Here is a 25300-nt window from a genome sequence, read left to right as displayed (position 1 = left end):
TTCAGCTAATGCTGAAAGGGTCGTCTGTTGAAGTTTAGCTGCGATTAGATTAAGCATTAGCAGAAGACATCATGTATTTAGTAACTATTGTGAACATTTCGCGGAATCCATATTGTATTCATGGCAGCCATTTTCTCTGCCATATGCTGCCATGTGCTCACCATGTGCTCTGTCCTACCTTTCTGTTAACTACTCTTGAAAATCTGCCTAGTGACATGTTATATTTAGCATCTCCCACTTTCTCACATGCTCAGTAAGGTCTGCAGCTGTTAGTCCTTGAAAATTGTTAGCTCCTCCTACCTGTCGACTGTGCATTTCCACATGACCTTATATGTATAGAAGTCTTGCTTCTATAATTGTACCACCTCCTTTTAGCCCCTGTGTGGGTATAAAAGGACCATGCTCTCTCAGTTCAGTGTGCTACTTCAAACATTACCGAAGGGTGATGTTTGAACTGTAGTACCACCTCATGAGGGTAATAAACTTTGTCTTTTATTTCAGTTTCTGTGCCAACTTCTTCCTACATGGTCTGAGGACTTTGTGCAGAGAAAGGTGAACCCCTTGCACTAGTAGGCCTTGCTGAGGCTTACTTCAACATTACCTCTGTGCACACAGGTGACTCTGGCTATCCTAACCTTCCCAGGCTACTGACACTTGCGACACATCTGACTACAGATGCAGAAAACCGATTCAATGAGGCCCACATGGATCGAAAGAATCTTGGGCTACTGAAGTCCAGATTCCGGTGTCTACACATCTCCAGAGGTGCCATACTCTACAAACGACTGAAAGTATACCAGATAGTGGTTGCCTGCTGCATGCTATTCATTCTGGCCCTGATATGTCACATCCCGTTGCTGGATGCAGAGGAGGTGGCAGTTGGACCAGTGCCTGATGATGGGGATATGGGGAGTGAAAAGGATGAATTTAATGAGGATGCAGCTGACTCCAGAGTAGAGCTGATACAACAATACTTACACCGAGCTCCAGGTATGTGTCAGATGTACGTTATGTGACCTGTACTCCTGGCTGCCTTGTGGCATAGATCCTCCTGGTGTCTGTTAGCACTAGTGAAATTGGGTACAGCTCTACCTCTGTGTGGGTTGGGGGGGTCACATTTTACCATCAGTGGGGTTGTTACTGTGCACATTTCAGTTAAATCATCTCCCTGCTGATGTGTTGCTTCACATGTGACATGTTTATGCTTTCCCATTGTTCCCTGTACTGCCACATCAACTGCAATATGTGTGCTATACATTGTGGTGTCAACAATATTGCTACCTCATCGAAGGGTCCACAATGGGAGGCAGTTTAACATTACAGTACTGACGGTGGAACATGCCTTAAGCTTAGCTTTGTGTGCTGTGACCTGTGATGGAAGGACCACTGGGGATGGTTGTCTTGGGAATGTGGGTGTGACGTGGGCATATGGCAAGAGCTGATACTGGCCAACGCACCCTTGGGACTTTGTAACTGTGGTGCATGTGTGTTGTGTGGGCATTTTTAACTCCTATTGCAATTGTTGTCCTTGTCTTGTTCTACTTGCAGGGCATTTGTTTGGTGCACTCTGGTTCCTGCATCACCTGTTGTCTCCCTTGACACATGTATCTAGCATCTGCCTGATAAACTATCATCCATGTTGCATATTGCTCCCCCTTCTGTAACTTACACAAACTTTGGCAGGACAATAGGTTTAAAGTCAAACATGTAATGCTATAATAAATGGTACTTCTTACAGTAAAGCATGTAGACAGTACCTGTGCTCAATAGTGTTTATTTGTGACTGTCACACATGAAAGAGGTGATGCGTGGCGTCATGGTGGGTGAACTCATCAGTGTAGTCTGGCCAGCTGTGTGTAGTCTGGCTCCAGTATAGGAGGCCATGGGAGCACGGAGAGATGACAGTGGACAGTTAACAAGGTGTCTCTGTGACACACAAGGGAGAAAGTTCAAGAGAGAGTCACTTCCTTGTGGTGGTGTTGGTCTTGGCATCAGTTCCTGTAGGATGTCTGATCGGATGTCCTTGCTTCCATGGAGGTCCCTCAGCTACAGTGGGAAGGGTGCTAGTCGTCTGTGGGTCCTCAGGCAGGGCCTCAGTCCACTAGCTGCTGCTATAGTGGAGGGCTCGGTTAGGATGTGGGTAGTGGAAGGGGTTTGCCAGTAGGTGAAGGATTCATGCAGGGTGGTGGTCAGTTCCTTGAGCACCCCTGCAATGGAGGCCATGGTGGCATTGAGGGTCTGCTACTGCTGCATGGCCTCCTGGTGGTTTCCCACTGCAGCCTCTGGTTCTCATGCATGGTCGTGAGTATCTGGCCCATCGTGTCCTGGGTTTGGTGGTATGCACCCAGAACCTGGGAGAGTGCTGCCTGGGAAGTCTGTTATTGTGGCTGCCCTGTGCCTTGGACCACAGGTCCCCTCCCACTACCCCATCTATTCTATGCCTGTACCCCTGCCACAATGTGCCCACTGCCAGTAACACCAGGAACTTCATTTTCCTGAGTGTCTGCCCTTGACTCTGGCCCCTGTACTGTGGGGCATACATCTGACTGAGCCGTCCCTGGGGCAATGGTTTAGGGAGCAAAGGCTGGCTGTGGTGTGGCTGCCACATGGGAGAGGGAGTCCGGTGTGTCCAGGTTGGGGCTGCTGGGTATGGACTGACCAGTCATCCTTATGGGCCAGGCAAGTCGTCACTGTCCAGACATCCACTGGAACCTTCATCTTGGGGAGGGCTGTCTGACCCTGGCATCTACTGGCTGGTGGCAGTGGCAGCAGGACCTGTGGATGGGAAGGGAGTGAGTTCCATTTTGTAGATGTCTTTGTTGGCCACATCTTGTGATGCATAGTGTAGCCTGACTTGCTTTCCAGTGATGGCAATGACAGATGCAGTGATGCAGCCATTGTTTAGGTGATGCGGATTGTTTCATTGTTTCCATGTGCCATTGAGGGTTGAGGATAGTGGATAAAATTGCTGTCATTGCCATGTGTTGAAATGCAGTTGAGGCTGCCAGTTGATGTGGCATGTGGTTTGGTTTTCCATGCAGGTGTTCCACTGTGAAGTGGGATTGTGATCCATTGATGTGTAGGAAGTGTTGGATTGTGGGATTTGTGGTGTATGGAATTGTGCTAGGTATCCATGCATTGTGGGTGACTGTGTGGGGATAGTGGCAGTGGGGTTGTGTGGCATGCAGAGGAGGGGCATGGGGTGCCTGGGAGTTGCAGAAGTGTGGGATGGGGTGGATTGGGGAATGATGGGTGGTGGGGACGGATGCTGGGCAAGAGTGGCTGATGCCTGGGGGGTGTTGTTGACTTACCAGAGTCGAGCCCTCTGATGATTCCATTCAGGCCATCAGGATGCATGATGTCCAAGACCTTCTCCTCCCAGGATGTTAGTTCAAGGGGTGGAGGTGGGGGCCCACTGCCAGGCTTGTTCAGGGCGATCTGCTGCCTGGACGCCATGGAGCGCACCTTCCCCCGTAGGTCGTTCCACATCTTCCTGATGTCCTCTCTTATGTGTGAATGTGTGCCCACTGAGTTGACCCTGTCAACGATCCTCTGCCATAATGCCGTTTTCCTTTCCATCGATGTTTTCTGGACCTGGGCTGTGAAAAGTTGTGGCTCTACCCTGACGATTTCATCTACCATGACCCTCAACTCCTTGTCAATGAAATGTGGGTGCTTTTGACATGCCATTTTGCTGGGGTGGAGGTCTTTCAATGTGGGTGAAGGTGGTTTGTGGTGTTGGTGTGTGAGTGTGATGTGTGCCTAGTGCAATACGTGCAGTTGTGGTATGTGCTGAGTGTGCAGTGTGTATATGCGCACTCAGCACATATTGTATATGCCTGTGGTGAATAGGATCTGTGTGAATGGGTTGTTGTTATGTGTGCTGTTTGTAGGATACACAACAGATTGTGGGTGTGTGTGAGGGATGTTTTGTAGTGCCCTGAGCAGGTGTGTGTGGTTTGTGTATGTGTCTCAGGTGTGGGGTATTCAAACTGTCCAATGTAGTGTTGCCTACTATTGGCGGAACCTTTTGAAACTGCAGCGGTGCGCACCGCCAATCGTGTTCTGCTATTCATGGACCACTGGCCAGGGAACTGACACGTGATAGGGTGGACGGAATAGTGTCAGCGTGGCAGGGCTGGTGGTCAAACAGTCATTCTATCACCATCAGTTGGACTTGCAGTTTTGCATTTTATGGCTGGTTTTTGACAGATTTCACTTTGTGACTCGTAATACAGCAGTTACTCTACAGCCAGTGCTGACACTATGGTGGTGGGATTCTGCACTGCAGTCTTGCCCAGAAACTGCCAAAGTTGTAATGAGGGCCTGAATCTTTCAAAAGACATCCAGCAACCACCCTTAGCTGAAAGACAAAAACTGTAATAGAGGCATCGAAAAGGGACACCATATTTCGTTGTGGACCATGAATAAAAGCTCACAACCACAGAGAACAGAGGTGATATTTTATTGAGAGCATAGTAGGCACCCCAAGAAAGCCAAGTGAGATAAGACTTGCTAGGTTTCACAGGAGGTCAGCCCACAGGATTTAGGAGATGGGGCAGAAACAATGGTAAATGCTGAGAATTGGTTTCGTGATCACCTGAGATTTGGAGCTATGAAGACGTGGAATTCTGCTATTTCAATATGAGCAAGAAATACGGTAAAGAACAGTCTTTTTTGGCATAAATGTATCACTGACTGCAAAGTCTCCACAGGCAGGGACGTAACAAAGTCCCTCGTTGTGCAAGCCGTAAGGGACACCCCCTTAAGCATAGGCATGAAAAAAAAAAAAAAAATGATATGTTGCTTATTCTGGCTGAGCTCTCTTTTGGAGTCACATCAGAGACGTGTCCTCTGCTCCCCGTAGCACGGAAGGAAGACTAGGCACAAATGGAAAGGACAGCAGTGTGTGCCTTGACAAGGTCACAGGTACAGAAAGGTTGTGCATTAAAGCCTCCCATCTCTCACTTGTATTTTATTTATACTTATGGCACGAAAAATCTGAATCTTGCTCTTTCCTCAGTTGTGAAAAAGGATTGGCCCCCAGTGGAAGCATGCTGGATACAGAATGAAGTGGCAGAGAGGAGGTGGGGGTCTAGGAGAAGGGCTTTGCAAATGATGTTAAAAATGCTAAAAGTGACAGCATGTGAAAGCCTTCATATGAGGATACAGGAGACTATACCATTCAAAGATATCACTTTCTCAGTGATTTCAACCTGCCCTTTGCAAAGGACTCTAATTATTGAGATGTGCTGAGCTCTCCAAATGCACTTCCATTCAAAGCTGACCTAGCACTGAGATGTACACTGAGCGCTCACTGAGATGAACTCTGAGATCTCACTGGGAGGTGAACTGAAATCTCACATTTCACCTCTACCATGACCTGTCACATGCAAAGCTACCCTACCACTGGGCTCTACACAGTGCTCTCATTCTTCACTTCTAGCCTAACCTCCCATTTAGAGCTATCCCAGCGTTCAGATGTGAACTGAGCTCTTACAACAAACATCTATTCTGAACAATGCCATGCAAAGTTATCCAAGCACTGCGCCATGTGCTGCATTCTCAAAATTAATTTCTAACCAAGACTTCTCCACGAAAAAGCTATCCTAATGCAGATCTCTTGCAACGTGCCCCATTCAAAGCTATCTGGGCATTAAGACGTGCACCAAGCTCTCAGAATTAAATTCTGTCCTTGACTGCCCCATCTAAATCTATTCTAGCATTGAAGAGATCATTCAGTCATGCCCAAGCTTTCTGCCTATGGAAAGCTACACTAGTATTGAGACATGTGCCACGCTCTCAGTATGCGCTATTGTCTTGCTATCCCCCTTTCAATACTGTCCTATCATTAAGACGAGCACTGAGCTCTCATGATGAACTACTAATCTGATGTGCCCAATGCGAAGCTGCGCTAGATCTGAGATCTGAGAATGGACTTCTATCCTGTCCTTGCTCACGCACAGCTATCCTACTGCTGCGATATGTACTGAGGTGAGCACTGAATATCGAGGTAGGCATCCAAATGGCACAAACATCATGGACACAATATCAACAGACACATTATCAAAAAGTAAGTAAGTATTGATTTCCTACACTAGCTCCACATATGTCTACCTTGATGAAATACATCTTTAAGGTGCATTCGTGTTTCGTAGTACAACCGCTCTCAACAATGCACATCTATTCTGAACTTCTCAAGGCAAAATCAGCTTAGCAGTGTGAAGGCCTCTAAGCTCTCCTGACCTGCCTCTTACAAAGCTATCCTAGCACTGAAACATCTAACAAACTCTTTCAAGGCACTGCTGTCCTGTTCTACACATTGCAAAATCATCACAACAGTGACACATTACAAATCTCTCCATGTACATCTATTCACTCCCATAGCATGCACACATATCTCACTATTTCTACATTCACAGACATCTTACAATAGAGCTCTATCCTGATTTACAGTTTGTACTATGTAAGTGTTGCTCCATGTCGCAGAGTGTAATGGTACTTACATGAATTACGTGGTTTATATTTCTCCTGATATCTGTATAGAACCTGTAGACCATAGGGAGGAAAACAGTCTAAGGTAAATTTAATGGATATATTCTTAATTTTCTCAAATTGGGAGGGTGGACCACATGTCTAACCTGCCACCCATTCCACCTCCGAAGACATGTCTCTAAACATTAGGTATTTGAAAGGAAAAAGCACCAACTCACGCAGGGGTGGTTCCTCCTTAAGGGTGGAGCATCGCCCCCCCCCCGCCAGCAGCAGCAGCTGAAAATCCTTTAAAAGAAAAGGATAATAAACTTTGTTTATTAGCCTTTTCTTTTAAAGGGGCGGACCACAGGGTGTGACGTGCAGTGAGGGGGAATGATCAGCACCCCCCCTTCGAGCGCATGTATGTTTGGCCGGCTGTCTAGGGCCGGCCAAACATACATGCGCAGTGTGCTCTCTGAAGCCCAGCAACACAGTTGAGCAGGCCAGGATTGGCCACAGGGCAGGCTGGGAGCCTGTGTCTGCATGCAGCCAGCCAGCAGGGAAGAGGAACGCAGCATGGGACGGCGTGGAAAAGGTAAGTGGTGTTTTTTTAGAATTCCATTACTTTAAAGATTATTACCCCCACCCCCACCCCTCCCCTGTGCGCCACCCTGCCCCTTCCACAACCCGCGAGCCGCTCCTGAACTCACTTGATGAAGTGAAGCAGGCTCCATACACTAACCAAAATGCATTTTTAATCTAAATCAGATGTGCACATGGTTGATCTTTGGAATGACATTGTGGGCAAACAACTGATGGAATAGAATGTGTAATTAAAAAGGTCTGAGATTAGTTCAAACAGTCCATCCATCATCATTTTGTTTTCTTCAGTACTGTATCACAGAATTCATGCTATGATGAGCTAACGGGGAAGCTAACCAAGAGTCAGAAGGCATTCTCAGTACGATTTTTCTCACAATTTATTGATATAACCTTTGTGTTTTGGATCTCTGTAAGTATGCATGTTTTCCGATTACTACAGACATATCAGCACGGATTAAACCATGCGTGCAGATGTGCACACAATGATATGCTGTTTATTACCAGTGTTGAGGGTTTGAGGGGTCAGCATAACTCTGATGAGGTGTCGCATCTCCTGGCCCCTACCCATGTTCAATAGTGGTAATAGCAGATTAACCTCTCCTTTAAAGAGATCTATCTATCTATCTATCTATCTATCTATCTATCTATCTATCTATCTATCTACCTATTTATCTATCTATCCGAACAACCGCACATTCAGCAAACACATACTTATGAAGCAACAAATTTGTTAGGGCTCATTCATATTCAAGCAATAGGACCAATCTGGGTCCCCTGCTACTTTCTTGTCAAGTAGTACTTTTTGTATCCTTTCGCAAGCAGCACTTTGTCCTACGCATGGAACCAAGAAACTATGGCTATCATCAATTGACAACCTCCCTTCAGTAATGGGCATCAACTCTGATGTGCTGAAATTCTTTTAGATTTGTTGACCACATACAACATTGGCAAAAATACTTTGGGGCATATTTATACTCCGTTTGCGCCGAATTTGCGTTGTTTTTTTCGACGCAAATTCGGCGCAAAACTAACGCCATATTTATACTTTGGCGTTAGACGCGTCTAGCGCCAAAGTATGAGGAATGAGCGTCATTTGTTTGCGTGAACGCCTTCCTTGCGTTAATGAGATGCAAGGTAGGCGTTCCCGTCTAAAAAAATGACTGCGACGCAAATGGGTCGTATTTATACTCCCGGGCAAAAATCACGCCCGGGAGTGGGCGGGGCAAAAAAACCCGCATTTGCGCCTCTTTTTAACGCCTGGGTCAGGGCAGGCGTTAAGGGACCTGTGGGCTCAAAATGAGCCCAGAGGTGCCCTCCCCTGCCCCCAGGGACCCCCCTGCCACCCTTGCCCACCCCAGGAGGACACCCAAGGATGGAGGGACCCATCCCAGGGACATTCAGGTAAGTTCAGGTAAGTATAATTTTTTTTTTTTTTTAAATGTTTTGGCATAGGGGGGCCTGATTTGTGCCCCCCTACATGCCACAATGCCCAATGACCATGCCCAGGGGACATAAGTCCCCTGGGCATGGCCATTGGGCAAGGGGGCATGACTCCTGTCTTTACTAAGACAGGAGTCATGTAAATGGCGTCTGGGCGTCGTTAAAAATGGCGCAAATCGGGTGGAGGCGATTTTTTTGCCTCTACCTGACTTGCCCCATTTTAAGATGCCCTAACGCCATTTTCCCCAACGCCGGCGCTGCCTGGTGTACGTGGTTTTTTTCCACGCACACCAGGCAGTGCCGGTCTGCTAGCGCCGGCTAACGCCATTCAATAAATACGGCGCCCGCATGGCGCTTCAGAATGGCGTTAGCCGGCGCCAATCTTTTTGGCGCAAAACTGCGATAGCGCAGTTTTGCGTCAAAAAGTATAAATATGGCCCTTTGTCTCCAGACTGCAGGGATTGTGAATCATGTCCATAGTCTGCACGATTTTTGTCTTTTCTTCAGATTTGCTTTTAAACTGTAGAAGTTCCTCCTTTCAGATCTGTGACTGGCCAACTTTATCGTGAGACTTCCAAGTGTTTTTCTCTGGGACCCATTCCTTCTAGCGTTCATGTTGCACCTCTAGATGCTTTTATTCTTTTGTATGATTTTGACTTCTCTTCCTGTTCTGATGACATTTGGAATATTATCACAGATCAGTTCTGCATTCGCTTGACCTCCAATGTGACATAAATGATGCTTTACACTTTAAACTGAACCAATGCGTTAAGTAGGCAGGTGGAATTCGACTCGCACTATCTGCACTTATTTGATTTGAGAGGAAGTGCCCAAGCACTTCCATCGAAGGATGCATTATTATCAATGGGAGAGAATCAGCACTTTACAGTATGAAGCAGGCACTCTTTGCACCTTCGCTCTCGATTTCAGTTATTGATGTTGACACAGAAAAGACTCATGTTCTGGTTGTGGGAGGCTCTGAATCAGTTTTGTCATGCACTGGTCACCTAGCACAATCACAGCCCTTTCTCAACCTACATCCTGAATGAAGACCTTGGAGTCTTGATTGAAAGGTCCTTGATGCTTAAGAATCATGTTACCTATGTGGTCTCCACCTGTTGCCTTGTAATGCTGACTTTGGAAGTCTTAAGGCTTGAGGCATGATCTCCTCCCTACTGGATCATGGAAACATTCTTTATCTTTGCCTCCAAAATTCTGTGATTGACCTTCTCTCTTTTAACTTGAATTGCTGCACCTGTTTCCTTTCCTCTTGTGCCATATTGCAGTGACTTCCAGATAAATAGATGTTCCTAATTAAATCACTCTACATCTCCTAACATGCCATGCACGCATTGCTTTCCAATGTTCAAATTTCCTGCCCTCTCTTCCTAAGCACCCTTATCTTTCTTCCTTCTTTCTCTTACTTCTGGGTCTCATGATCTGCCTAGCCTAGGCCAGCAATCATTCTATTCTCCACAAGGTACCTCAATTCTGAAATGATCTTCCTCTAACTGTTAGTCTCCAGATTACCTTGGCCATGCTTAGGTACCTTCTGAGACCAGGATGTTTTTTATTTAATTAATCTCCTTTTGTCGCCCAGACCTCAATGTGGCTAAAACCAGGACAACCTTTCTCAGTCATGTGCATTACATGCAATATAAAAAGACTAGATTAGAAAATACCTTCCTAATATCTAGTCACGGTGAAAACCCAGTACAAGGTACAAAAGTATTTCCAGGTGGCTGGCAGGACTACAATGCTGAACTAGTAGCAGACATGTGGAACCAATTCCAAGAGGAATGGGTCAGTGTCATATTTTCAGGATAGCTAATGATTATATAAAATAGTGTCATTGGTTGCCTGACAGAATGTTGTTGTAAAAAATTATGAGAGACTGAAAAATTGTGGCAAAAAACTCATTACCATAATAATGTGTTCCCATACTTATAAATAGAGCAAGCAAAATATTATGTTAATAATTGTGGGAGGGCGGAAAATTTGATTCTTCAAGCAGATTTGGCAGCATTTAGTCACTCTACGTTACTCTTCTAACACGGAGATAGAGCCAAATTCCACCAATCAGCACATGGCCGAATTTTGCTCCTGTTCAAGCATCACAATCACAACTGGCAAAACATGAGGATTCAGCACGCAAGCTGATGAGCAAGATCTGGTATCCCCTAGCATGATTTCCAATCACTGAGAAGCCTTCCGTTGCCATTTTCTAACACGGGCATTCGCAATCATTTTTGAAAAACTATTCTACACAAATGGGCGGTTCAGGTAGTCTTTTAGAGTGCAACACATTTTTTATTTTACTTTATTTTTAATAATAAGAAAGTGCCTCAGAAGCTCCAACTTCCTCTTCCAATCCAGAAGGCTCTTTCCAGTGCTTTGTCCATCTCTTGTTCACATTTCATTTGGATTGTGAGTGGAAAGGATCCCTCTATTCTTTGTCTGCAATCCTTGCTGCATATAAAATTGGATTTTTTTTTTTTGTTGGGAATCATGTAAGTTTGACAACTTTTGGATAATCTAGTTGTTTGATGGAGGACATGCACCAGTTTTACATTTTTGTTTTTTTCTCCCATTTTTTTATTTGATTGTGGGTGGATTGCAGTTGTAGTAAGGGTCTATTTTGCAGTAACCTTTTTTTTTCTAAGTTTCTAAGAGAAACCGTTTGCACATATTTGAGAGGGTTGGGGGCCTGGTTTTAAAACTTTTAGAGCACTTATTCTCTATTTTCATGCTTGTTGTATGGGGAGTTTGCACCTCAACAACAACAAACTTTGTTCATAAATCATTCATAAAAGTGCACATAATTCATCATGCCAAGACACAATATAAAAACACTGCAACAGAGACTTAAATAGTTTTTAAAAACCTGTAAAAATCAAAGATTACCCCAAGAAACGATGAGCTTAAAATATCCATATTTCATTAATACAACATCTTGACAATCAGAAATTACCTATTCATACACCCCCTTTTGAAAATACTATATTGGCCAAGTACTAAAGTTATTCTGACTTAATTTTATCTAAAAACTTAACTCGCTTGTACCAAAGACTAAGAAGGAATCGACTCACTGAATACACAATGGGCTCAGCTGTGTTTGCTCTAAGTAAACGCAGCACCACCTGATAATTTGAGACCCCCAGGGATAAGCAGCCAGGCCGAAGCCATAGGCGTCTTATTTCCCAGTATCCTGGGAACACAATAATATTATGATCCAATGGTTCTGGAACCGATTCATATACAAGGCATGATACAGGTTCCTGTCCATCATACAAGAAACTACAAAAAGTATTTAGTGGCAAGCAACCATTCCTAAATCCCAACTAAAGGCTTTTGGCCAGGGGAGGAGTTACTGGTTTCAAAAAGTGATCACAAATCAGGGCAGTTTTAAACTCAAGCAACCTTTCTGTTAGATGGGCCAAACAGAGCCTGGCAATTTGAAGCTAAAAAATGTAACACCAATATGACTGATTTTACAACCTGCCTGTCCGTCTTGCAGATCCGGACAGGATTATCGCAAGGTACATCTAGCTTCAGACTCTTGCACCATTTCTATATGAACCTCAACCAATGTACTTTTAGGGCATGATCAAATCGTATTAAGGGCCAGATGTAGCAAAGGGTTTTTCCCATTCTGTGTCAATGGGAAAATGTGTTCGTACATATGGCCCTAAGTCACTTACACAATCTCTATACGCAATCAGTTCAGGTGTTTTCCAAATAGGAACCCTATAGAGGAGAGGTTTCATCTGAACGAGATCCGACACACCATTAATACCTAAATCATAGCGCAGCGGGATAAGCAGCGTTTTTGCAGGGACAGCCACTAAAGCCCTAATAAAATTATTTTCAGACACTGCTAGGTTATGTGTATTGGTATATCCACAAATTTTGGCTCCATAAATAGCAGCATTCAACGCCTTTGCACAATAGTCCTTGAGGGCGTATGAAATTGGTTGAGTAAAGGTCCCTTCGTGAAAATGTAAAATAGTGTTAGACCTAGGTGACAATATAAGGGAACTCTTATTAATTTGAGGATCTCACTTAAAATTATCTGACCAGGTATTTCCCAAGTAGTCAAATCTAGACACCCTGTTGAGAGTTTCAGTACCTGCCTTTACACAATTAGTTCTAGAAAAACTCTTGCCAAGGACCATATATTTAGTTTTCCCTAGGCCCCTCTTTCCACAGAATGCCATAACCTTGGTCAATATATTTTGGAGGCCGATAGGTGATTTAAAAATGATAAATGAATCATCAGCAAGAGAGGGATCAGGATTTTTTTCCTAATTCAAGGACGGCGAATCGTTAACACAATGTTTCAAGGTCTCAATTACTTCATTTATGTAAAGGGTAAATAGATTGGGGGCGAGTATACAACTTTGGTGCACTCCATGAAGAATGGGAATCTGGGACGTCAATTCCCCCTGCTCCCCCCACCAACCTTGAGCATACTTCCCATCATATAGTCTAACCAAAATATTTGCAAGCTTGCTAGGGACACCCATGTTTTTCAGTACCCTCCAAAGATTATCACAGGGAACCAGGTCAAAGGCAGCACAAATATCAACAAAAGCAACATAGAGCTTCTGTTTGCACAAAATGACCTGCTTCCAGTATAAAAGAGAAAACCTGAATACTTGATTGATGGCACTAGTTTTTACCCAGACCCTGTCTGAAGGAGTGAGAGTAACTCCTCACTGGATGCCCAAGATAGTAATTTGTCTTGTTTTTACCTCCAAAGATTTTCTGGAGGTTGTCTAGTAAACAAATAGACAGGTAGCTAGCAGGACAACCCTCATCCCCTTTTTTGAAAAGTGGGATGATTTCAGCCCCTTTCCAGGTATCCAGCATCTTGCCCCCTCCTGCTATCGCATTCAACAGAGTATTCACATACTATATCCATAACTGGGGTTCAACTTGTATAGATCCCCTGGTATACGGTTTGATCCAGGGGCCTTTAGGGGTTTCAGACTATCTATTGCTGTGAGGGTATCCTCCAGGCTAAAAAAGAGTGGTTCACAGGAGCAATGAATGGGGATTGCATTGTTATTGCGCAACTCTGTCTGCCACCGAATTGAGGAGCTTTCGTGAATGTCGCTCTGGGAGTATAGTTTGTAAAAATGACCCTCTCATTTATCAGGGAAAATGTGAAAACACCTTGGATTCAGCTGCCCTCTGGCCCCAATCGCAACCAATGACCAAAAGGTGTGATTATCATTCACTTTAAGGGCTTGCAACAAGCCTTGCCATTTATCCTCAATCCATTTTCTCTTTGCTGCTTTGAGTCTGGTTTTGTATCTAAGGTGTGGACCCTTAATTTCTTCCCAATAACACACCCTCACAGCATTTCTTAACAATAGTTTGACCTGCTGGCAGACATGAGTGAACCACTTTAAGGCTTTTCTGACTGCCTATAAAAAATAGCCTTGAGTTTATCAAAAAAGACCATATGGATACCTAACATGGATTCAGGATCCACAATGGGTCCTTCAAAGCCTGACATGAAGCAGACAAAACGTTGATAGATCTCTGCATGCAGTTTCTGATATGGCATGGCAACATTACTTAGCAACAGTTGTTAGCCATGACAGGTTCAGACAATGCAACAAAATCAGAACAGGTTGACCTTTGAAACTGTTCCCCCATTAAAGTGGTAGTCAGGGGATTATGTTTACTATCAGTAGTACTCATCACCTTCATGTCACTAATGTCAGGCCACAGCCGGACATTCAACAGCACATAATCAATAACACTCTTCTGGCAACCTCTTCTAAAAGTGGTGCTCTGTTTAAATCTGAAAGAGTTCTCCCACTACAAGCATGCAAACTGTGCGCAACCACTATAGAAGCTACTTGCAAAGCAGTGTTAGAATAATAACTTTGTGGACTATCTATCAGTTTGGGACTCCCAAAACTTGTCTTCTTCCTCTGTTGCCAAGTTAATCACAGGTGAGGGCTCAAAGGAAGTGTTAAAGTCACCAGCAACTATTACTTTGGCAAGTCTCAACAAGATTATCTAGCAGGCTCAAAACAGGTGAATCACACTTTGCTGACATAGAAAGAGCATACACATTCAGTAAAACTAATGACAGACCCCTGGGGAACTTAAGTTTGATGCCCATTAAATCGCGTGGATCTATTAGCAAAGGCTCCTGGAAGCAAGAAATAATATATTTTACCAAAATCCTTAAAAAAAACATTGCCTGCCCTGTTCTTATCGGGGGAATTGCAGCTATGCTACAAGTGGTGAATCCCCTAACAAAAACTTTAGTTACGGCCCACGTTTCTTGAAACAACAAGCATTGTGCTGCCTGATAAAAAAAAGCCAGTCCTCATCATACAACTTAGAGATAAGCCCAGCCACATTCTACAAAATGGAAAGAAAGTCTGACTTATACTCAACTTTTGATAAAGAAAGGTCATTGGTTCGCTCAGTATCAGCAGTGATAATAGGCTCTGAAACTGGTATATCACTAACGGCCAAAGTTGTTTCAGCTGCAGGTGTGGCCTCAGGATTCAGCTTACCAATTACGTTTGGAGTCAAGTAATTGCTTTTATTAACTAACTGTAACCCAGAAGAATGTAGTCATTGCAGCTGATCTAAAGAGGCAAGAGCTGAAAATCTATTAAAGGCGGGAACAGCAAAATTAGAATAGCTATCAACAAATTCTTGCACTGGACCCTGATGTGCAAGCTGTCTAGCAGCAAAAGCTGGTCTCAATGCAACTGTGGGATTAAAAGAAGCCTAAAGGAAGGGCTCTAATGCCTCCCCTACCAGTGCCGAATTGGCTAAGTGAATGTAACAGAGACCGATCAGGACTTGGGGCCAGATGTAGGTCACAAAATCATATGCAGAATGGTGTCCATGACACCATCTGCGAATCGCAAGGGGGTCCCAAAGACCCACCTCATTAATATTAATGAGGCGGGTCGCAATTTGCGACCCCCTTGCGATTCCCTGCACTCACAGGGATGGTGACCTGCTGGAGACAGCAGACCTCCATGTCTGTGACTGCTTTTTTAATAAAGCAGTTTTTTTTTTTTGTATTGCAGCCCGTTTTCTTTAAAGGAAAACGAATTGCAATACAAAAGAAAAAATTAAACCATTTGGTTTCATTTTTTCAGAGTAGGCAGTGGTCCACTGGACCACTGCCTGCTCTGAAAAAATATTTTTGGCGACATTCACAAAGGGGAAGGGGTCCCATGGGGACCCCATCCCTTTTGCAAATGAGTTAACACCCACTTCACATGGGTGCTAACTGCAAATTGCTTTGCGACCGCGTTCGCGGTCACAAAGCAATTCTGCATCGCGGTGCGAATCGCAAATAGAAAGGGAACACCCCTTCCTATTTACAAATCGCATTACCATTTTGTGAGTTGGTACCGACTCGCAAGAAGGCAATGTGCATCGCGATGCCCGCGCCATGCAAAACTGTTGCTACATCTGGCCCTTGGCACTTTAAAATTAAAAATAATACAATCACCCAGTGAAACTTTCCATGTAGGGTCAACCCTGAAAACCCTACAAGTGGAAATTATTTCTTTAGTGAATTCTTGAACCAAGCCAGAATGCTCCTGCAGCTCATAGGAGACTTTATTTAAAAGAGATGCATGCGTCTCTTGCTGGGCTGCAGGGAAAGATGGAACATTTTCAAGTATAATGATATAAGGGGTGCATTCTGGTGGAATATGTGGTCTACGGCCAGTTTGTTCAAGTTCAATGGGCGTATTCTCTGATCCTGCCTTCCTGCTTACAGGGGCATCTTTTAACTCCTCCGTTGCTGGAATCAAGTAGTCATTAGGTATTTGATGGTAAAAGTCCACATTATTTCCATTATTAACACTAAGAGCCCTCCCGTCCCCTTCCAACTGAGAATACCAGTGGGGCTGGTATACGGCGCTATTCGAACAAACTGCCTGGGCCTCAGTAACTACCGTCTGACCCAGATTCGAAGATCTAGTCGCTATCACAGGGCCAGAGGAAGGTAAACCACAAACCAGCAGGCTGTCAAACCTCACATCACCAAACTTCTTAAGTGCAGATTTAATTAGTCCGGGGCACTCAACTAGTGGTTTCAGTTTCAAGTCTAAGGCAGTATTTTTCATGTCTTTTAGCAAGTCTATCAGAGTATCCTAGGCAGTCACATGCGCTGCCTCATATCCCTTGGGTAGCACCTTCTGCCTTATAGACAGAGTAGTGTTGATCATTTGCCTTTTTGAAGACCTAACAGGCCCCTGACTCTCCCCCCCCCCCCTTCTTGAGTTCTTCACCATTCCTGTAGTTAGGGGCAAGAATGACAACTTCTGACTCCAGAGAAATAGGGACCTGTAAAGGCACAAAGATGTCCCCAGCTGAGCAGCATCTACTTATGTGGAGTCTGGTACCCTATCAGATTGCAAAGTGGGCGCAGTATTATCCAGACTAAATAGTACATCCTCTTTATCTCATAAGGGGTAAGAAAGCTGTGACACAATTCTCAGCCAGCTCAATCTCCAGACAACACAATGTACTTCTTCATACCCAGCAAACCAGAATGACACACAGACAGATGGGCTGGTCTTGGCCCTGGCATGTACCACGCAGCAGAAGCAAAATGCAAGCTGTCTTCAGGGTGAACCTCCTGTCTTGATGGATGGTGGAAACAGCAGTTAAGGCTCCCCTCGGTCTCCAAACAGCGTCCTGGCAGCAGGAGCAAAGCACTGCTTAAATGCGCATCCGGGTGCAAACTGCCTTCAGTGACAACCTCCTGCCATGTTGGATGCCAGTAACAACAATTCAGGCTTCCCCCAGTCTCCAAACAACGTCCCATGCAGTGGGAGCAAAGTGGTGCTTAAATGTGCCTCTGATTGCTAGCTGCCTTGAAGGCCAACCTCCTGCCGTCATGGATGCTGGTAACAGCAGTTCAGTCTGCAAAGAGCATCCCGCACAGCAGGCGCAAAGCACACCTTAAATGCGCTGCTGGGCACAAGCTTCCTTTAAGGCCACCTTCCTGCCATGATTGATGCTGATAACAGCAGTATAGACTATCCACAGTCTCCAAACAGCGCACTATTATTTTGCCCATTTTACTGTAGGACCTAGTCTGCCAACAGGCTATGGTCAGCCAGCTAATATTACCTTTTGGGTATATATTAAACAACTGTCTATGTGGTATATATCCACGGTCGAGCGAGGCTAGGCTGGGCCATCCCTCTTCGCTGTGTGTGATTGAGGTTTTCTGGCTATGAACAGGTACTGTTGCGTTTGTCTCGTGTTGTCTGGTGTTCTTAGTGTGTTCTAATTGATTTAGGGATGGCCTTCGGTTAAATGCAAAATGTGTTTTTTGTATTTTATGTTTTTCTGCAAAGTGTTGGTGTATTTTGGTGGGGTAATTTTGGAAGCCCTAAGTTGTTTTTGTTTGCTAAAACTTTAAAGTTGACTGATAATAAAAAATGATCTAACTTACACGTCAAGAATTTTCAATTCTATTAAGGATACGGAGGTGAGAATTATGCTTCTCTCTCTCTTTACTGCAATTAACAGCAGCCAATTAAAACACTTTATAACAAAAAACGACTTTTTCCATGAACCACAGTAGTCCATGTCTCCACCAAAGACAGGTCTGCCCCATCTTTCTTAGCTTCTTGCGCCATTCTTTTGCCCCCCACCCCTCCTTAACGGGGGAAGGCCACCTTTGCATAAATTACACCTGGCGCAGCAACAATGTATAGCAAAGGGATACAAAGTGGTGCAATGAATGTATTGCACCACTTTGTGAATATGGTGTGGCGTTTTTGGCCCTCTAATGCCACATGAGTGTCAAAAGATTATGCTAATGTGCCGTTGGAATCGAGCTAGGGCCTCTTCAATATGCCCCTTATTATTTTAGTACTGCTGAATTAATAATTAATGGTAGTGTTTTCTTCTTTGTTTACCAAACCTCCTTCTTTGCTGGCCAAATGGTCATTTTTTGTGTGATCAGTGCATGTGTGTTTGCCATAGCCCACTACTCTGTCTTTGTTCTCTATGCCATTTGGCAGGGTGGCCATTTCATTTTGTGTAGTCAGTGTGTTTTTTGCATTAGAACTTCAGGTGTTTTTGTTGTCCATGCCTTTACCCTTGTTGGGCATTTTTTAGTCAGTGTGCTTTGCATTTTCCATAGGCCTGGATATGATTTTTGTTGACCATGCTTTTGCCCTTGATGGCCATGTGGCCGGTAGTCATTTTGTAGTCAGTGGTCTTTGCTTTTGCCATAGGCCTGCATGTGTTTCCTTGTTCATTCCTTCACCCTTTGTAGCCATTAACTAGTGCAGCCATTTTGTGTAGCCAGTGTGTTCCTTTTCTTACACTTTTCAAAGCCTATTTCTAGGGCCATTAACAGAAAAGGCCTATATCTTTTTGTTTTTGTATTCATTTTCTTTTTTTCTTTTTTCCCTGATGTGAGTGTAATGCACTTGAGGCTGTTAGTAGTATGTATGTTAAGTTTCCATTTCCCCAGGACCTCCTTGCCTCCTTCAGGATCTCTCATAGTCCTTAGATAGACACCACAAATAGTTGTTTTTCAATATTCCATTTCCCCCTGCACCCACTGCCTGCTATAGGCCATAGGCCACACCAGCAATAAATTTGTTAAAGTATTATTCCATTTCCCCCCTGCACCCACCTCTTGCCATAGGCCATAGGTGCACACCAGCAATAATTATTTTAAGGATTGTTCCATTTTCTCCATGCACCAGCCGCAGGTCTAAGGACATAGGCACATACAGCAATATTCTTTCAAGGGTTATTCCGGTTTCCCTCTGCACACGCCACCTGCCAAAGACCATAGGCACACACAGGCAATAGCTTTTTAAGGATTATTGCATTTTCCACCTGCCCTATACTGACCTGCCTGCCACAGGGGTCCTAGATTTTAGAGGCAGTACACTTTTGAATCTGTATGCTATTGAAATCTTATGTTATGCTATGGTTTGACAAGGATACACTGTTGTTAATTATTTTGTATCTAGATTCAAACTGCAAACGCCAGGTTTCACTGCATTCTTTCTTGTTGGTTTGCTCTGAGTCCTCCTCTGCTTCCACTTGTGCAGCTAAGCGGCAACTGCCAGAGCTAAAAGAACTTGAAGATGGCCCCAATGAAATCTGTTCCTGCCAAAAAAGTGGCCGGTGAGTAGGAGAAGAAGGATATTGCCATCAGTGGTGAGCTGGTTTTCACCTTTTTGAGGCAATGTGGTGTACTAGCTGCACCCACCTCTGGACAGCAAAAGGCTGGGAGCAGCACTTCCGCATCATCAACAGCACCACCGCAACCTAAGGCTAATCCAAAGCACATGTCTCTCAGGATGCAGCTACTGCAGTCATGGGATGAGCTGTGAGTCTGAAATGGATTTGTCTCAGCTGCAAACCAGTATCCAATTGTCGCAGGAACGCAGACAAAAGCGGTCAGCAACAGTTCTTCTTGAAGTAGGAGCAAAGCAGAAGGTTGAACTTCCTGCTGAGCAATATGTTGTTCTTTAATCATTAGTTTCACAATCTCCAGCAAGAAAAAGAACGGGTATTCCATCATCTTCTCCTAGCTCCCCTTCTGAGGATCTGGGCTTGGATTGGACCCTAGACGAGTCTGAGACCAGCCCTGGGGGACAAGTGGAATGGAAAGTTCCTGAAAGGCTTAGAATTATGAAAAGTGACAGTGATGACGACAAGCCAGTGATTGTCAGTATGGAGGGTGGCTTAGAGGACACTGAGATGATCTCCCCTATTCAAACTGCTCAGAGGGATGTGGTTCCACCACCACCGGCTTCCACATTTGTAAGCTATCCCCCTTAGTTAGGGACTTCTTTACGATTAGAAAGCAGGAGGACAACATTGCATTATGCTCCATTTGCCACATGTGTGTTTTTGAAGGTAATACAGAGTTGTACTACAGTACTGGAGGCCAAGCGTCCCCATCTGAGAAAACATCACAAATCCAGTCAGAGGGGCATTCTAAAAAGATAGCTGTTCATAGTGATGGGGATGAAAGAGGTAAGCAGCTGAATGCACAGTGGCAGAAGAAGTGTCATAACAAAAGCCCCTGCAGCCCCTGTGGTTCAGGGGGCCCCCGAGCTCCCTTAAAGGGGTCTCCTCATCAAAATTAGTAGGTAGTGGGCTGGGGAGGAGGGGGCCCACTCCATGTACTTTGAAAGGGGGGCCCTCATGTTTCGTTATGAGACTGGGCAGAAGAAAATGTTTTCCATGAGTAAGAAGAGGATGGCGACATTACATAAAGCAGCCTTGTCCTCTGTAGTGTGTCAGCATCACCTGCATCAACAACCTCCAAATGGCACAAGACTCAGGTGCAGGGACCTCTGCCACATGCAGTGATTTCCCCAAATGCTCAATGGGCCTACCACCTCCTGGTTTTCTTCCGAAGTGACCTCTATCATTGACACCACAAAAGAAAAACATCCAAACAACCATTACAGGCATGTTTGGGCAGGAGGGGCCTTATGAAGGCAACCATCCAATGTCACTTCTGCAAAATGGTAATCCGGCTAAAATGTTAGTGCTAGACCACCTCCCTTTCTCTTTTGGGAAAGAAGTTGGATTTTTAGAATTTGTGGTAGCTATTTGTCTGAAATGAATGGCTCCCATCCGGGGCTATTTTGCCAGTGCTGCTTGTCCAGCGCTCCATCATTATGTGCTGCAATTGGTAGGCAAAGCTATTAGATCTGTCAGCCTTAGGGTGGTCTTCCCTTAAACTTTTTACCTTCATCCTCCATTTTTGCTGACCTCATTTTTGCTGCCTTAGATCTCTGTGCACTTTACCACGGCTAACCAGTGCTACAATTATTGCACTCAATCCTTGATGGCAATATCGGGTTATCCCCAATTATCATATTTAGTTTACCTGTAAGTCCCAAGTAAATTGGTAATACATGCACACAGAACCTGTAAATTAAATGCTTATAGTGGGTCTGCAGCACTGAATCTGCCACCCACTTAAGGAGCACCTTTTAACAGGTTTCAGGCCTGCCACTGCAGCATTTGTGTGCAGTTTTAAACTGCAATTTTGACCTGGCAAAATAAACCTTTAGCCAAGCCCAAACCTTCATTTTTAATATATATAAATCACACCTAGATTAGGGCCTGGACAGCCCAGAGGGCAGGCTGGACCGTATTTAAAAGGTAGTGTAGGTAATTTTAAGTTTTACATGTCCTGAAAAACTCTTAAATTCATTTTTCACTACTGCAAGGCCCAGCTTTCCCACAGGATAACATTGGGATTACCTTATTAGATTTAATAAGCTGTAATTACCAAATGGGTAACCAGTTCCTGTCTGGTTTCTTTGCAACAGTAGTGAAACATCCTCTTTAATGGTGAAGTCAGATATGAAATTACAATTTTGAAAAAAATGTTTGCCTTTATTTAAATTTAAGAGGGCCTAGCGCCTCCTTGCGCCACATTAGCGTAATTTTTTATGCTGATTTGTCCCAACGAGGCCAAAATCGCTGTGCGGTATTTACAAAGTGGTATGATGCATGCATTTATAACCCTTTGCACCACATTATTCCTGTGCCAGGCATAATGTATGCAAAGGGGTCGTTTCTGACAAAAAAATTACGCAAAGAAATATAAACAATTTCTTTGCACCATTGTTTTGGCATTTTTAATGCCTTCTCAGAGCAGGTGTTAAAAGGGGGCACACTATTATTTATAACGGGCCCCCATGTAGTGTTCTGTACCAAAGTTTTAGCGCTAACCCTGAACTGCACACTAATAGCGCCAAATATTTTGAAACTATTGCCCTCTACCCTGCACCATGGTGTGCGGTATTTTAACTACGACGTGCACGTGGTGGCGGTAGACGGCGCTAAGGGGCACAAGAACACTACACTGCATGTAGCACCACTTTTCTTAAATCTGCCCGTTAGTGTCTGCAGCCTGTCCCTGGGTCACATGATTGGGTTGGCAGACAGTTGGGCTTTGTGTATTCTTCCTAGACAGCCACCCTCAATAGAGAGCTTAAGTGTACCTGCATGGGCTATCAATGGTAGGATGGAAAGGTAGAGCTGGACACTGCCCTACTTATACCTGAATGGTCTGCATCCTTTCACGCAAAGGTTTGAATACCCTTGCAGTTAGTCCGGAGCAAGGGCAGGAAACGCAGGATGCTTGGGGACTTCAAAGGAAAGCCTGTAGAAGCTTCTCCTACCTTCCAGAAGAAAGTTACCAGGTTTTTATCTCGTCATTAGACCTCTACCTGTGGATACTCTGCCAGAAAGAAGGGCTGTTATGCTGCTGAACGGACTGCCACTCTGCTGGACTGCTGCCCTGCTGGACTACTGCCTTACTGGACTGCTGTCTTTCTGTGATGACCTGCTGCTTGCTTCCTCTTGCATGAGTGAGAAGGACTGGACCTTCATCTCTAAACCCTGGACACCATAGTATTTCAAAGGTCTTGTTGGCTGGCCTCCCAATCATAAGCCTCAAAGACATAACAGGCTTCTAACAACCTTGAACCCAAAAGCTGGACTCTTCCATTTGTGAGTTCTGCCCTCCCAGGTGGTGTCACCCTATTCCTGGATCTTTGGAAGTGGGCCTGAAGGTACTCTACCAAGTCCAATTGTGTTGACCATCACAACTGACGCAAAGTGACACAAAGTGATGTGAAGCAATGCAAAGCCTTGCTGCATAGCTGCCAGCCTCATCGGACCTGACACAAAGCGAAAAGAAGCCCCACAAAGCACAGCTATCGCCCTCATTGGTACCAATGCAAATTCTTGCAAAGCCTCGCCACATAGCTGCCACCTTCATCAAAACTGACACAAATCAATGCCATACAGCTCACCAAAATTGACGTGAAGCGATGCAAAGCCTCACTGCACAGCTGCATCTGAGCCATTGTCAGATGACACAAAGGCCCTCATTACGAGTTTGGCGCTCCTTTCGGAGAACCGCTGCAATGACGGCTACCAAAATACCGGCAGTAATGGTTATCCCGACCACAGCATTACAAATCACATACTGAAGACCACCCAAAAAGAGCCACAAATCCGACACCGCCAGGTCAACCGAGTGCGGGAGAGAGGCAGACCCACCACAAAGCCTACCACGTCAACAACATCCCACCCTACATATTATGACCCACAAATCAGCACACCGGTCATTGCACAGTGCAAAACCATTGGTGGTGCGAACCTCTGCACACAAAATATCACCACCACCTGAACCCAACACCACATTGGACAGTATAAATACCCAACACCTGACACACATACCCACACTACACAAACCCACATCTACCGCTATAAAACACACCCACACACAACCCACAATCCTTTGCAACTACAACCACAGACAGACAGCGAGGACCCACAAACCCATCAGTTACCACTGATATACCATAGGCACATATACACTTCACACAGAGCACACACCTCACAACTGCACCATCAACACACTACACACATCACAACTGCACACAAACACCACAACACACCAGCACACCAAGCTAAACAACCTCTACACCCCATCAAGCCCCAAACACCAACCCTTGCACACAACACTCCCCCTCAAACTACATCACTACCACCATGTCCCAACAAAAGCACTCATGATTCACAAAGAGTTGCGAGTCATGGTCGATTAAATCATCAGGGTAGAGCCACAGCTGTTGGAAGGACACATTCAGCAAACATCTCTAGCCAGGAAAATGAAGTTATGGCAGAGGATAATTGACAGGGTCAACTCAGTGGGCAGCCATCCACGCACAAGGGAGGACATCAGTAAGAGGTGGAATGACCTACCGGGGAAGGTGCATTCCATGACTTCACGACACCAGATTGCCATCAGAAAGATTGGCGATGGACCCCCCACCTCCTTCCCCAGAGTTCACATCCTGGGAAGATAAGGTATTTGACATCATGCATACAGAGGGCAGACTGGAATAACCAGACGACTGGACTCAGGTAAGTCAACAGCACTCCCATGGCACCAATGACTCCTGTACAGCAGGCGTCTCCACCACCTAACTCCCCAATTCACCCCATCTCACACATCTGTCCCCCCATCCCGAATAACCTGATGCCCCTCCCCTACATGCCACACCACCTGACTCTCACTATCCCCACACGGTCCCTCTCTAGTGCATGCATAGCACTCACAAAGGCAAGCAAAACAACTCCCACAATGCTTTACTCCATACACATGAAAATATGCCATTCCCACCTCACAGAGGAACACCTGCACATAAAACCATCACACATGCTACACATACTGGATGTTTCAACTGCATACTACTACATGGCAATGACAGCAATGCTATCCTATAGCCACTACCCTCAATGGAACATGGAAACAATGTCACTATCCATCTTCTACCAAATATGTCTGCAGTGCTGCATCTGTCATTGCCATCACTGGGACGCAAGTCAAGCCACTGAATGCATCAGACAATGAAACTAACAAGTACACCTCCACAATGTAACTCTCTCCCTCTACATCGACAGGTACCCCTGCCACTGCCACCCTGCAGAGAATACCAGAGACAGCCAGCCCTCCCCAGGATGAAGGCCCCTGTAAATGTCTGGACTTCAACAACTTACCTGGCCCACCGGGGCAACTGGTCAGTCTTCCACCACCAGCCCCATCCTGCCCACATCTGAGTTCCCCAACCCAGTGGCAACAACAGCACAGCCAATCTCTCATCCCCAAACCTTTGTTCCAAGGACTGTACAATCAGTAATGTGCCCCACAGTACAGGGAGTAGAGTGGGCACACTATTCCAGGGGGGCAGTGGGA

This window comes from Pleurodeles waltl, chromosome 3_1 (genome assembly GCF_031143425.1).
Source record: "Pleurodeles waltl isolate 20211129_DDA chromosome 3_1, aPleWal1.hap1.20221129, whole genome shotgun sequence".
Classification (NCBI taxonomy): domain Eukaryota; kingdom Metazoa; phylum Chordata; class Amphibia; order Caudata; family Salamandridae; genus Pleurodeles; species Pleurodeles waltl.
The sequence above is the reverse complement of the archived record's forward strand: the minus strand, read 5'-3'. Positions refer to the sequence as shown.